Raw genomic sequence first — 12644 nt, forward strand, 5'->3', positions numbered from 1 at the left:
TTCTAGCAGGAGGGACTGGGCATCCCTCTTGCTGGGGGATGTGTTAGGGGGGGCAGTTTCTGGCAGGAGGGATTGGGCATCTCTCCTGCCGGGGGATGTCATGGGGCTGGCGGCAGAAGGAATTGGGCACTCTTCCTACCATGGACATTCAAGGGTGGGGGGGAAGACATTTGGGGGTTCCGGCAGGAGGGACTGGGCAGCCTTCCTGCCAGTAGTCTTCACGGGGGGAACATATTCCCTGCTGTGGCCGCTAAACTGATCGCAGCAGACAGATTCCCTTGCCGCAATCAGCTCAGCGGCAACCTGATTCTCTAACTGACGCCTGTGACATGGACGCTGGTTAGAAAACTGTGGTATTAGGCAGGCATAGGCATCTGTCCGCGAGGACAGACCCAATTCTATATTGGATGCCCGTGTGCGATTCTCAGAAGCTGCTTAGGTGGTTTCTGGGACCAGGATCCAGCTTATAATTTATTTAATATACATGCAAAAAAAATATCATCATCATCCAAAGATACAGGCCCTCCAATTTCTATGCAAATCTGGAACAATTTATTTTCTTCTAATTGGTTGGTGCCTGGAAACAAGATGAACTTATGAACCATAAGAGACAACACGGGGGAAATTCTATAAGGGGTGCCTAAAGTTATGCATTTAATTTATTTTTTTTAATTTATTAGTAAATTGGCTTCAATTATGAGCTTTAACAAGCTCATAATTAAAAAAAATAATAATAATAATTAATTAATTGGGCGATAGGCGCAATTCTACAAAAGACAGGCATCTATCGCATGGCACCTAACTCTAAAGAAAGCATGTTTAGGAGCGAAGAATAACTTACCCCCTCTTTTACAAAGGTGCGCTAAGCTTTTCAGCGCGCGCTAAACGTGCTAAACGCCAACGCGTGCATGTTATCCTATGGCCGCGTTAGAGGTTAGCGCATGCGTTGATTTAGTGCATGCTAAATTGTGCTAAAATGCTTAGCGCTCCTTTGTAAAGAGGGCCTTAGGTGCTGCTGGGCGCGATTCTCTTAAGGGCTTAGGTGCCTATAATGTAGGCCTTTAAAACCCTGTCCTACACTCCCAGCGCCTACGTTTTAAGTTAGACACGATTCAGTAATAGGCGCTTAAGTGTGATTAAGAAGAGATAGGCCTAATTTATAGAAGCCTATCTTTTTAGACACCATTTACAGAATTTCCCCCTATCTGCGAACTGTATATCTTTCTTATGCATATTCACTAGGGATATCCTACAAAAAAAAACAAACACTGGGCGAGAAGAACTAAGATCCATTGCATCAGGATCAGTTGGTTGAAAACACCCTAAAGATTACGCATTTGGTCCATGGAGAGTAATGGATCAGGCTACGATGATACAGTATATTTCTGCTATGCTCACTGACTTGGTAGACCAACCACGCTAGTCAGATTCTAGTTACTGCTTGAAAATAAAAATTTTCATGATAAAGAAAAGAAAAAGGAATAATGTGGATCCACTTGACTGGTTGAATGATGGGATTTTCTAGCTGGTATCACTAATTACATAATTTACTTAAGAACATAAGAAGTTGCCTCCACTGGGTCAGACCAGAGGTCCATCTCGCCCAGCGGTCCGCTCCCGCGGTGGCCCATCAGGTCTGTGACCTGTGAAGTGGTTTCTGACCACTTCTATAACCTACGTCTAGTTCTATCTGTACCCCTCAATCCCCTTATCCTCCAGGAACCTATCCAAACCTTCCTTTAACCCCTGTAAAGTGCTCTGGCCTATCACATCCTCCGGAAGCACGTTCATGTGTCCACCACCCTCTGGGTAAAAAAGAACTTCCTAGCATTTGTTCTAAACCTGTCCCCTTTCAATTTCTCCGAGTGACCCCTAGTGGTTGTGGGCCCCCACAGTTTGAAGAATCTGTCCTTATTCACCTTCTCAATGCCCTTTAGGATTTTGAAGGTTTCTATCATGTCCCCTCTAAGTCTCCTCTTCTCCAGGGAGAACAGCCCCAGCATTTTTAGCCTGTCAGCGTATGCAAAATTTTCCATACCCCTTATCAGTTTAGTCGCTCTTCTCTGGAAAAGAACGAGTTCCAAACTTTCATTCAAAAGTTAGAACCGACTGAGAAATAGTCAAATATGAAGGAAGTGGCCCATTTTATGAGGCTTATCAGCAAGCCAGTCTGAAGCAGTAAGCTTATAAAAAGCTTTCAGTAGTGTTCAACAAGCAGCCTTGAAAGACAAATTCAAGCAAAGATTTGCAGGTTCCAGGGAACACTGTGATGAACTGAAGTTGTTTGCAGATTCACTTCCAACGGATGCCAATAATTCTCATAACGCGTTCCAGCTGGAACTGATTCAGATCCAAAATGACATTGATGTGAAAAGAGCTTTGGCAGAGCATGACCTTCTGACATTTTCTCATCAATATGTTCCCTCGGAGTCTTTCCCAAATCTATCAAAACATGCCCTCTGATTCATCGTGCTGATTTGGCAGCACAGGTTGCTGTGCGTAACCTTTTATTTTCCCCCCCAGCAATGAAAATATTCAAAATAAAGTCAAGGTCACTCCTGGAAAGATGGACATCTCTCCAGAATACTCCACACCACAAAATCAAGGAGGTCGTATTATTGAATGGCATTGGCATATGTAAATAGTGGCATTTGCTAAATGGCATACAGGTGTAAATGCTATTTTACAAGGGTCAGGCTAGCCAGGTGCCTAGGCAAGCAGCCCAAAATTTCATCAGGTGGAAGATATCTTTCTTGAAATTGCCCTTTATTCAATTTTTTTTCTTAGATATTAGATTATTTGGGCAGCATTAGGGGAGTCAGTATATATAAACCACCCCAAATGGAACGACACTGGATGGCCCAGGGTGATTATCTTCAAAAGGAAACATGAGTAGGTCGATATGTGAAAGGTGGAGAGGAAAATATTTTACAGTACTGGATAAATGCCTACCTAGACTCCCACTGGCTACCGATAAAAGCAAGAACCCAATTCAAATTCTACTGTTTACTATTTAAAGTAACCCATGGTACTGCACCCAGTTACCTAAACAACCGCCTAGACCGTAACCTCTCACCCAGAATAAGGAGAACTCAGAGCCTATTCGCCTACCCTCCTCTCAATGGTACCTGACGCAAGAAACTATACGACAATCTTCTAGCGACACAGGCAGCTAAAATTGACCCTACCATCTCCAAGCTGCTGATCAAAACAACAGACATTAAAGTATTCCGAAAAGAAATCAAAACTCATCTATTCAAAAAACACCTCCCATCATTCTAACCTCACTCCTATTGCACTAGCATATTCTCTAGTGAATACCACGGTGACAGGTCAAAAGTGCGCAAGACAATCGAGCGCGGACAAAATCGCGCAGACAACTCAGCGCAAAGACAATTAAGCGCAAGACAAGTAAGCGCAAAGACAACCGAGCGTAAGACATTTGAGCGCAAGACAATTGAGCGCAGCGACAACTCAGCGCAAGACAATTTAGCGCAAGATAACTCAGCGCAATGACAATTCAGCGCGCCACTAGAGGCCGCTTGCCCATCGAAGGACACGCGCACGTACAGCATGTGAACACGTCATCACATCAACGCGTGTTCAGTATGATTCCCTTGACTCTTTGCGTTTTCAATATAAGTCACGTGAATGCATTTTCATTTGTCTTGCGCTGAGTTGTCCTACGCTGAGTTGTCTTTCGCTCAGTTGCTGGCACCGAGTTGTCCTGCGCTGAGTTGTCTTGCGCTCAGTTGCTTGCGCCGAGTTGTCTTGCGCTCAGTTGCTGGTGCTGAGTTGTCTTGCGCTGAGTTGCTGGCGCTGAGTTGTCTTGCGCTGAGTTGTCCTGCGCTGAGTTGTCCTGCACTGAGTTGTCTTGCGCTCAGTTGCTTGCGCCGAGTTGTCTTGCGCTCAGTTGCTGGCGCTGAGTTGTCTTGCATCAGTTGCTGGCGCTGAGTTGTCTTGCGCTGAGTTATCTTGCGCTGAGTTGTCTTGCGCTCAGTTGTCCTGCTCGTGCACATTTCGGAAAATAATTTGCGCTCAAATGTCTCACGCTCGGTTGTCTTTGCGCTCACTTGTCTTAATGCTCAATTGTCTTCCGCTCATTTGTCTTGCGCTCGGTTGTCTGCACGATTTTGTCCGCGCGCAATTGTCTATGAACCGAATACCACTACCACAGTAACACCTAGTCAATTCTTCAAACCATTTCCCCAATACATAGTCAGAAACCTAAACATGGAATCACCGTCTGTAACCAGAAAACTGCTTCCTTCAACGTTGTGTAACTCTCTACTGTATCCCAAATGTATTGTTATTCATCATTGTAACCTGTTATATACTTGCTTCTTTCTTTTGTAATTCTCCTGGAAATGTCCAGACTACTAATTTGTAATCCGCTTAGAACCGCAAGGCTCAGGCGGAATAGAAATCACTAATGTAATGTAATGTAATAAAATCAGAGTCTCCAATTTATTGGCACTGGAGGAATGATCTGCATTAACTTATATCAAAAAAAGATGGTAGGTAACCAGAAGGCTAACGCATCGAACTTGAGAGAACAATAAGTGTTTTTAAATTATTTAAGTGAATCCTCAGTGTGAGGTTATGAGCTTAAAAGAGAAAAATCCCTGCGGGAGACAACTCTATTGATCCGAATGTAAACCGGCATAGGAATCATAAATAGATTTCAGCCGCACACCATCATCGGATTCACACTTGTGTGTGTAAATGAACCACGGGATTTAAATAAACAATTAGTGAACCAAAGTGAATTAAACAAAAATGTATATATAAATGTAGTTCTCATATGTCAATTCTAACCAAAGTTCAGTGAGTAAGCCCCCCCCCCCCTGTTTACTGGCCAGAACGTGGGGAAAAAAAACAACCCTACGGCATTATAACAAAAAACAGACAGCCTATAGGCATAGTCCATTTGCTGATATACTGGGAATATCAAGATTTATGTAATGTGATCGTCTCCCTTCTGCTCTCAAACGCTTTCACTTCGGTTCAACCAAGCTTAGTTTTGGGGCACTGTTACCCCTTCCTCAGGAACCATGAGCAATGTAGACAAAAAGCATTAGGACGCTGAGACTTCCACCCATGTTCCGTTACTGGCTTAGAAGAGGAGCTACTGCTTAGAAGTAGAAGCCACTCCTAACTAGTACAATAAACTTTCAATCACACATTATAAGATTTGTATAAAGTTGCAATGCTGAACCCACTCATCCAAGACTGTGGGATAAATACCAATGCAGGACGTGCTGAGGATCGAGTCGGTTCAGCGAATGGCCACCAGGATGGTCTTGGGGCTCAAGGATCTCACGTATGAAGAAAGATTAAAAAAATTGCGGCTGTACTCACTTGAGGAAAGAAGAGAACGGGGAGATATGATTGAAACATATAAGTACATCACGGGACGCATCGTGTCAGAAGATGATATCTTCTGGCTCATGGGACCCTCGACCACCAGAGGGCATCCGCTGAAAATCAGGGGAGGGAAGTTTCATGGCGACTCCAGGAAGTACTTCTTCACCGAAAGAGTGGTGGATCATTGGAACAGACTCCCACTCCAGGTGATAAAGGCCAGTAGCGTGACGGATTTTAAGAGAAAATGGGATACTCACGTGGGATCTTTAAGGGAGTAAATTCAGGGGAGGGGATACTTGGAATGGGCAGACTTGATGGGCTATAGCCCTTTTCTGCTGCTTTTTTCTATGTTTCTATGACTTATTTATAGTCTATTTATTTATTTTTATTATATGGACGTTCAGAATACAATCAGGCACAAACTTCTGATTGTTTCTATCTCCATCGGTCCACCTTTTATTGAATATTTCTAGCATTCTTCATTCATTGTAGTTTTTTATATTTGGTTTTCTCATTAGTTCATAATCTAGTAAATTAAATAGCCATCACTTAGCTTTTAAAATATTGTTTCATTCATCATTCTCTTTCACTAGCCACCTCTTCCGACATGCATGTTTCACTGGAAACTTTCTTCAGGGTCAAGGGGAACTAAATCTGTGTCAAAAATAACTGAAGGTTAGACCATCGTTCTCAGTTTGTAGTCCAGCGATCATTTTGTTTAATAATCTAACAGAAGGATTGCAAACCAAACAGCAAGCACATCAATATTAAAACACTTACCATTTGCGGGGGCTACTAGCCATCAGAAAACATGGCCGGCGTTTGTAATTACTGCTTTTAAATCCAGCTGCTTCCTCACTGAATCACGGGTGAGGCATGTACAACGTTGAATTCTAGTGCTGCTTCCTGCCTCCATAAGGGCGTCAATACAGCTGATACTTCAGGAAGCCATGTTGCTCAATGAAGTTGCTAGGCAACCCTGCCCAAGGCTGAGTGCTACATTTTTGGAAAGCTCTGTGTAAATAATCGAGAGCCATTCTATTTCTTCATTTAAACCATTCGGAGTTAAAGAGTTTAATTTGAAAATCCACCTTTGTTCCTCTATATGGTTTTTTTGGAAATACGGTAACCCACCCCCCCTCCCCATTGCCCCAGGTACATTAGATAGAGTGTGAGCCCACCAGGACAGATAAGGAAAAATGCTTGAGGAGTACCTGACTGTAAGCCACTTAGTATATAAATGATATATAAATACTGAAATAAAAAAAATGAATAAATAATACAAATGAGCCACTTTAATTGAATCACAGTTGGGGAGTTGAAGAATACCTCTTAAATAAGATTTAAAAAATTCTGTCAGGGACAAGTGTCACAAGAAAATTCAATAAACACAAACGACATGCCCTAGTCGAATTCTCCATAGCTTCCAACTACATATGTATTAGTAAGTTGTTCATAGTAACTGCTGACAATGCAACCCACACAGACTTCAGGGGCCAGGCAACTCACATCTACTCACACGCCTACGTCCCCTCCCCCCCCCCCCCAGGTTCTCTAGCATACATTCCTCAAAATGAATTAAATATCAAACTTGGAGCCCTCACTGTTAAGAACACTGTATTGCTTTTGGGAGAATCATTGACCTGCTGCCCCTGTGATAAAATCTATATAGGACATACGATTCGTTCTATCAAGACTCATCTCAACGAACACATATCACGTGTACAGACCGAACGGGATATGGCACCATTGGTCAAACACGGGCAACTTATGGGACACTCGGTCAGATATCAGATGGCAAATTATGGATTCTGTGAGAGTTGGGTGGGAGGATGGCAAGATTCCAAAGGCTAGCTGCCGTTTTGCCCACAAGCTGCGTCAGGGCTCCGGACCAGTATCTGCATAAATAAAAGTAGCAAAGTGGCAGAGAACATGTCTTTAAGCAGAGAAACATTCCAATGATGTTGTGACTTACAGCGGCGTACTATCTTATACGCTCACTATGGCAGAGACAGCCCCAGGTGCATCCGCTCCTACTTAAATGACATCTGACGTCACCTACGTTATGCATGTTTGTTCATTCACAACTGACTAGCGAGTTTAGGAACCTCGCTCTCATGTCGGGTGCCAAATTTAAAACTTGCAATCACTGATCGTTGTAGAGACCAGATCAATAAGGGAGGAACCCTCAAAACTGATGTCAACTATGAAAAAACAGTTCAGGTCACCCCAGAAAGGTTCTTAAAAATATAAATGCCACTCAATCTTTTGATTTAATCCCTCTGGCTCTTCCGTATGCAAACAAAAGCTCTATTCTTGCTCTTTCCTCTGTAATGCCAATCTCCTGTCTCCTCCTCTTGGTATCGGTGGCACATGATCAAGAATGAAACATTTGAAATCCCTGGAGTTGTGGCCTGCCATGTCAAAATGTGCAACTAATGGTTCCTCCATCCTGTGGCATGTTAAATTGCTTCAATGTTCACTCACCCTCACCCTAAAGGGTCTCGATGTTTGTCCGATGTACAACTTCGGACAGGGACATATAATTCCATAAATTACAAAGACGGTGTTACAGGAGGTGTTGTGACGGAGCCAATAGGATCTTTTAGTTAATGGATGTTGAAAACTGCCACCCAACTCACAAGTTTTGCACTTCCCACACTTGACGTGACCCCCCCCCCCCTTAGCCCTAACCACTGTAGTCATAGAAACATAGAAAAATGACGGCAGATAAGAGCCATAGCCCATCAAGTCTGCCCACTTCACAGACCCACCCCCCTGAGTCTGCTCTCCTGGAGATCCCTCTTCTAATGACCCATCCTTAACTCCACCCTCTTAAGGATCCCACATGGGCATCCCATTTACCCTTACAATCTGGCCCACTGTTGGCCTCGATTACCTGTATTGGAAGCTTGTTCCAATGATCAACCACTCTTTCGGTGAAGAAATACTTTCTGGTGTCCCCATGAAATTTCCCGCCCCTGAGTTTAAGCGGATGCCCTCTTGTGGATGAGGGTCCCTGGAGAAGGAAAATATCTTCTTCCACCTCAATACGTCCGGAGATGTATTTAAATGTCTCAATCATGTCTCCCCTCTCCCTACGTTCCTCGAGAGAGTAGAGCCGCAGCTTGTTCAGCCTCTCTTCGTATGAGAGATCCTTGAGCCCCGAGACCATCCTGGTGGCCATCCGCTGAACTGACTCTGCTCTTAGCACATCTAGTCCTTCTAGTGGTGTCAGAGGGACATAAAATCTCTTTCAAATTTTGCTGGTGATCCTTAAAGTTTTATTTGTAAATATGGGGTGCAATTGTATAATGGACCAATATTTTCGTAAGACTTCTGCAATCTCACCCACACCTCCACCAAAAGTGAGTACACAAGTTGGACTCCATTCATCTGTTTCCTTCAATCTCTTCTCAAATAATAGATCTCAATTGACGTGCCTAGCACGTTTAAACGCAGCTTGGATAGTACCTTCTGGGTAACCCCTGTTCAATAACTTAAGGCACAACTCTTTGGCTTGTTGTTTGTATGCATGTACTGTAGAACAGTTCCTCCTGTACCGTAGGAACTGTGATACAGGAAGACTGTCCTTCAAAAATTTGGAGTGACAGCTAGTATAGTATAATAATGTATTGCGGTCAGTTTGTTTTTGATGTACCTTAGTTTTAAAGGATGTTTCAGTTTTGGTGATGTCCAAATCCAAAAAGGCTAATGTGGTGGTGTGTTTTTGTATGGTTGGCTGCCTGTCATTCAACCACTGAAAAAATTAATTCAATTCCTGTTCAGACCCCAACCAAAGCACAAAAATGTCATCGATAAACCTCACCCATAGCCTGATGTGAAGAAGAAAAGGGTTGTTATTAAGTATGTATCTGCGTTCAAAAGCTTTCATAAATAAATTAGCCACTGACGAGGCCATGGTGGACCCCATCACTACCCCAGAAATTTGTTTAAAGAAACGATCCTCATAAGTAAAAAAAAATTGTTTTTCATTGCTATTTCCAACTGCAAAATCACCTCAGTAGACACCAGCCTCTCACTTTCTCCTTCCTGTAATTCCTCCTGTATGACTTGTAAAGCCTCATTCTGTGGTATGACCGTATAAAGTGATTTAACATCAAAGGATACTAAATATGTAATGCTGGATACTTCAGTCACATCTTTCAACTTCATAATAAACTCCGTGGAATCACAGATGTAGGAGAAGTTCGTGGTGATTCAAGAAACTGTCCACAAACACCGACAAAGGCTCAAGTAAAGATCCTCGACTCGAAACTATAGGTCTCCCCGGAGGTTTAACCAAAGTTTTATGTATCTTAGGGAGAAGGTATATAACAGGTGTTTGGGGATACGGTACATTTAAAAACCGTACCTCCTCAGTCAATCGATGCCTGTGAAGAGCTTCCTGAGTGTACTCTCTTATGGTTTTCTGAAGCTCAGGTGTAGGATCACATGGTAATTCTAAATAATCAGTGGTGACCATGAGTTGCCGGAACATTTCTTCTTCATAATCTAGCTTATTCATGACCACAAATGCCCCGCCCTTATCAGCTTGGCAAATGATAATGCGCTGATCAGTTCTTAGATTCTGAAGGGCTCAATGTTCCTCTTTTGTGATGTTGCTCACTCTTTTTTTGTCAAAAGGTATGTTTTCAATGTCCCTTAATACCAAACCTTTGAAGATTTGAAGAGAAGCCCCCATTGGAACTGGAGGGCTCCACCTTGACTTCATTCTTAGCATGGGTCTCGCCTCAGTGGATTCTGAGGGTTTGGTATCTCCCAAAAAACTCTTAGATGTAAAGACCTAAAAAAATTTTCAATGTCAATTCTAATTTGGAGACTGGATACGTTTCTTGAGGGTACAAACAATAAGCCTCTTTGCAGGACCCCCCACCCCCCCATTCTACTTTGGTTAAATTCCGATCAGAAAGATTTATCACTATCAGGTCCCTGTTTTCTGGGAACGTATGGCAGGTTGTTCTTGTTCCAATGGTTTTCTCCCCCTGCCTCTTCCCCTTCTGTTTTTTCTCTGGGCGGTAACCCCTAAAAAATGATCCTCCGATCCTGAAATTTCCGTGCTTTCTGAGGTGTTGTCAAAATCAACCACCCTAGCTCTTCTCTGTTTACCTGGGTGGGGTTCTGCTGCACAGGGGGATGGGAGGGAGGGATAGAAAGATGCTGCACAAGGGGATGGGCGAGAGGGGAGAAAAGATGCTGCACATGGGGGGAGAGAAAGGAAAGAGGAAGAATCGGGGTGGAGGAGAGGAAGGGAGAGATAATTGTTGTACATGAAAAAATAAGACATCCCCAAAAGTAAGCCCTAGTGCATTTTTTTGGATCCCCAAATTATTTTCGAGGAAACACGGTAGCTGTTCTTGTACTCACTACTTCTCTCAGATCCAGTTCCCCCGACAACTTGCTGCGTCATTATGTCAGATATCTCTTATCAGACATAAAAAAAATATTCTGGAAGATTTCTATGAAGATTAACCCCTTCCAGCCGCGTACACTTCAATCTATAGATCAAAAACTGTTAACGTTCCCATCACTAAAAATAATAGTAACTCAAAGACTAGATATTTTCTCTGTGAAAGAGCCTCGGCTCTGGAACGCTATGCCAACATATTTAAGAGAGGAGGAATATTTAACACATTTCAGAAGTAACCTGAAAAGCTTCCTATTTAAAGATGCATTGCCTACAACCTATAACTCCTCCCCAAAAGATAATTCTGCTTTCTTTATATTTTCTTACTCCCTTCCATACTGTGCTCTCCATATATATTACCGCTCTCTTTTCTAAAAGCAGATTGTAGTTCTACCCCCGCTATCCTTATGTGCCAGTTAGTATATGTGCTTGTATTGTTCAAATTTTTTTATTGTTAAAAATTCATGTTGTATGACTTTTTATGTTCCTATTTTTTCTATTTTAATTATATTTCGCTTAGTAACAGTAGCTAAGTGATCAAATCAAATTTTAATAAAACCTGAAATATAGTTTCTCACAAAATCTGTGATAAACATCCAAAGTTTACTTTCATACACATTTATGCTCAGATTCTGTATAGGACACCTGTCTCAGAAGCCGACGGGCGTCCTATACAGAACTGGGCCTAAAATAAACCCGATTCTGTAACCAACGTCTATGTTACAGACGCCGGTTACAGAACCGGGTTATCGTAGATGTGGCCACTACACTTACTGCGGCAAGGGATCTCCCTGCCACAATAAGTATAGCGGCCATGGCTGCAACCGCCAGTCTCCCCCCCTGAATGAACGAGGCAGGAGGTTTGCCCAACCCTTCCTGCCAGAAAACCCTTCCCCACCCTCCCCCAAAGTTTGACGGCAGGAGGGTGCCCATCCCCTCCTGCCAGAAGGCCTCTCCGCCCCCCGCTAACACACACCCTGGACACCCCCCAACCTTAAAAGTTGGATGGACGGACGGGTCTTCCTATTGTCCGGCCGGCAGACTCGCCTCCATTGAAATGAGGTGGGCCTGCCCCTTCCCGGTGCATTGTGGGATGTACCAGTGAGGGGCCTAAGGCCTGATTGGTTCATGTGCCTAACGTAGACACATATGGCCACCTAGGTTCGCTTAAGGCGACTTCCAGGGCAAACCAAGCCCATGGATAGCCTTAGGCAAACCTAAGCGACCATGCGGGCTTCCCTAGGCTCCCTACAGCTGCCTACAATCGGGACACTGTTTGCAGAATTTGGGTCTTAGGACTCCTTTTTACAAACCGATTTTAAGAGGAAACCAATATGGGCTTCTCTGCCCTTTCCCCAATGTAATCTAAACCCTACTTCTCCTGAGTCACTTACCCACATCCCTGAGTCACATCCTGAATCGTTGCCACCACATACAGAATCACAGTTTCTTGGGCATCTGCCAGGACCGGGGAAGTGACAAGAGGAGGATAATGATCTACTGTATTTTGCTCCAGTCACTTTTCTGGTGCTTGACTGAATTGTGACTCTGAATATCATATTTTGATCTGCTCATACTGGTCAAATTACAAGGCATCAAAGTAGCCATCAATATAAGAAAGACCAAGAGTAAGTTAGACCTCTTTATTCTTCCTCTTGCCTATCCCTTGCTACTGAAGAAAAGTAGGGTTGTGGAAGGTTCAATGATTTTTGAAAGAGTTGGAGAGAGTGGTAGATTCTTTGGTGGGTTAGGGTTGGGCCATCTTGGCTTCCTTGGAAGCGTGAATGACTATGAGTTGGTTGCATGATTGATTATGGGCATAAGTGCCAACATTTCAAAATGATAGAGG

This window comes from Geotrypetes seraphini, chromosome 3 (genome assembly GCF_902459505.1).
Source record: "Geotrypetes seraphini chromosome 3, aGeoSer1.1, whole genome shotgun sequence".
NCBI lineage: Eukaryota > Metazoa > Chordata > Amphibia > Gymnophiona > Dermophiidae > Geotrypetes > Geotrypetes seraphini.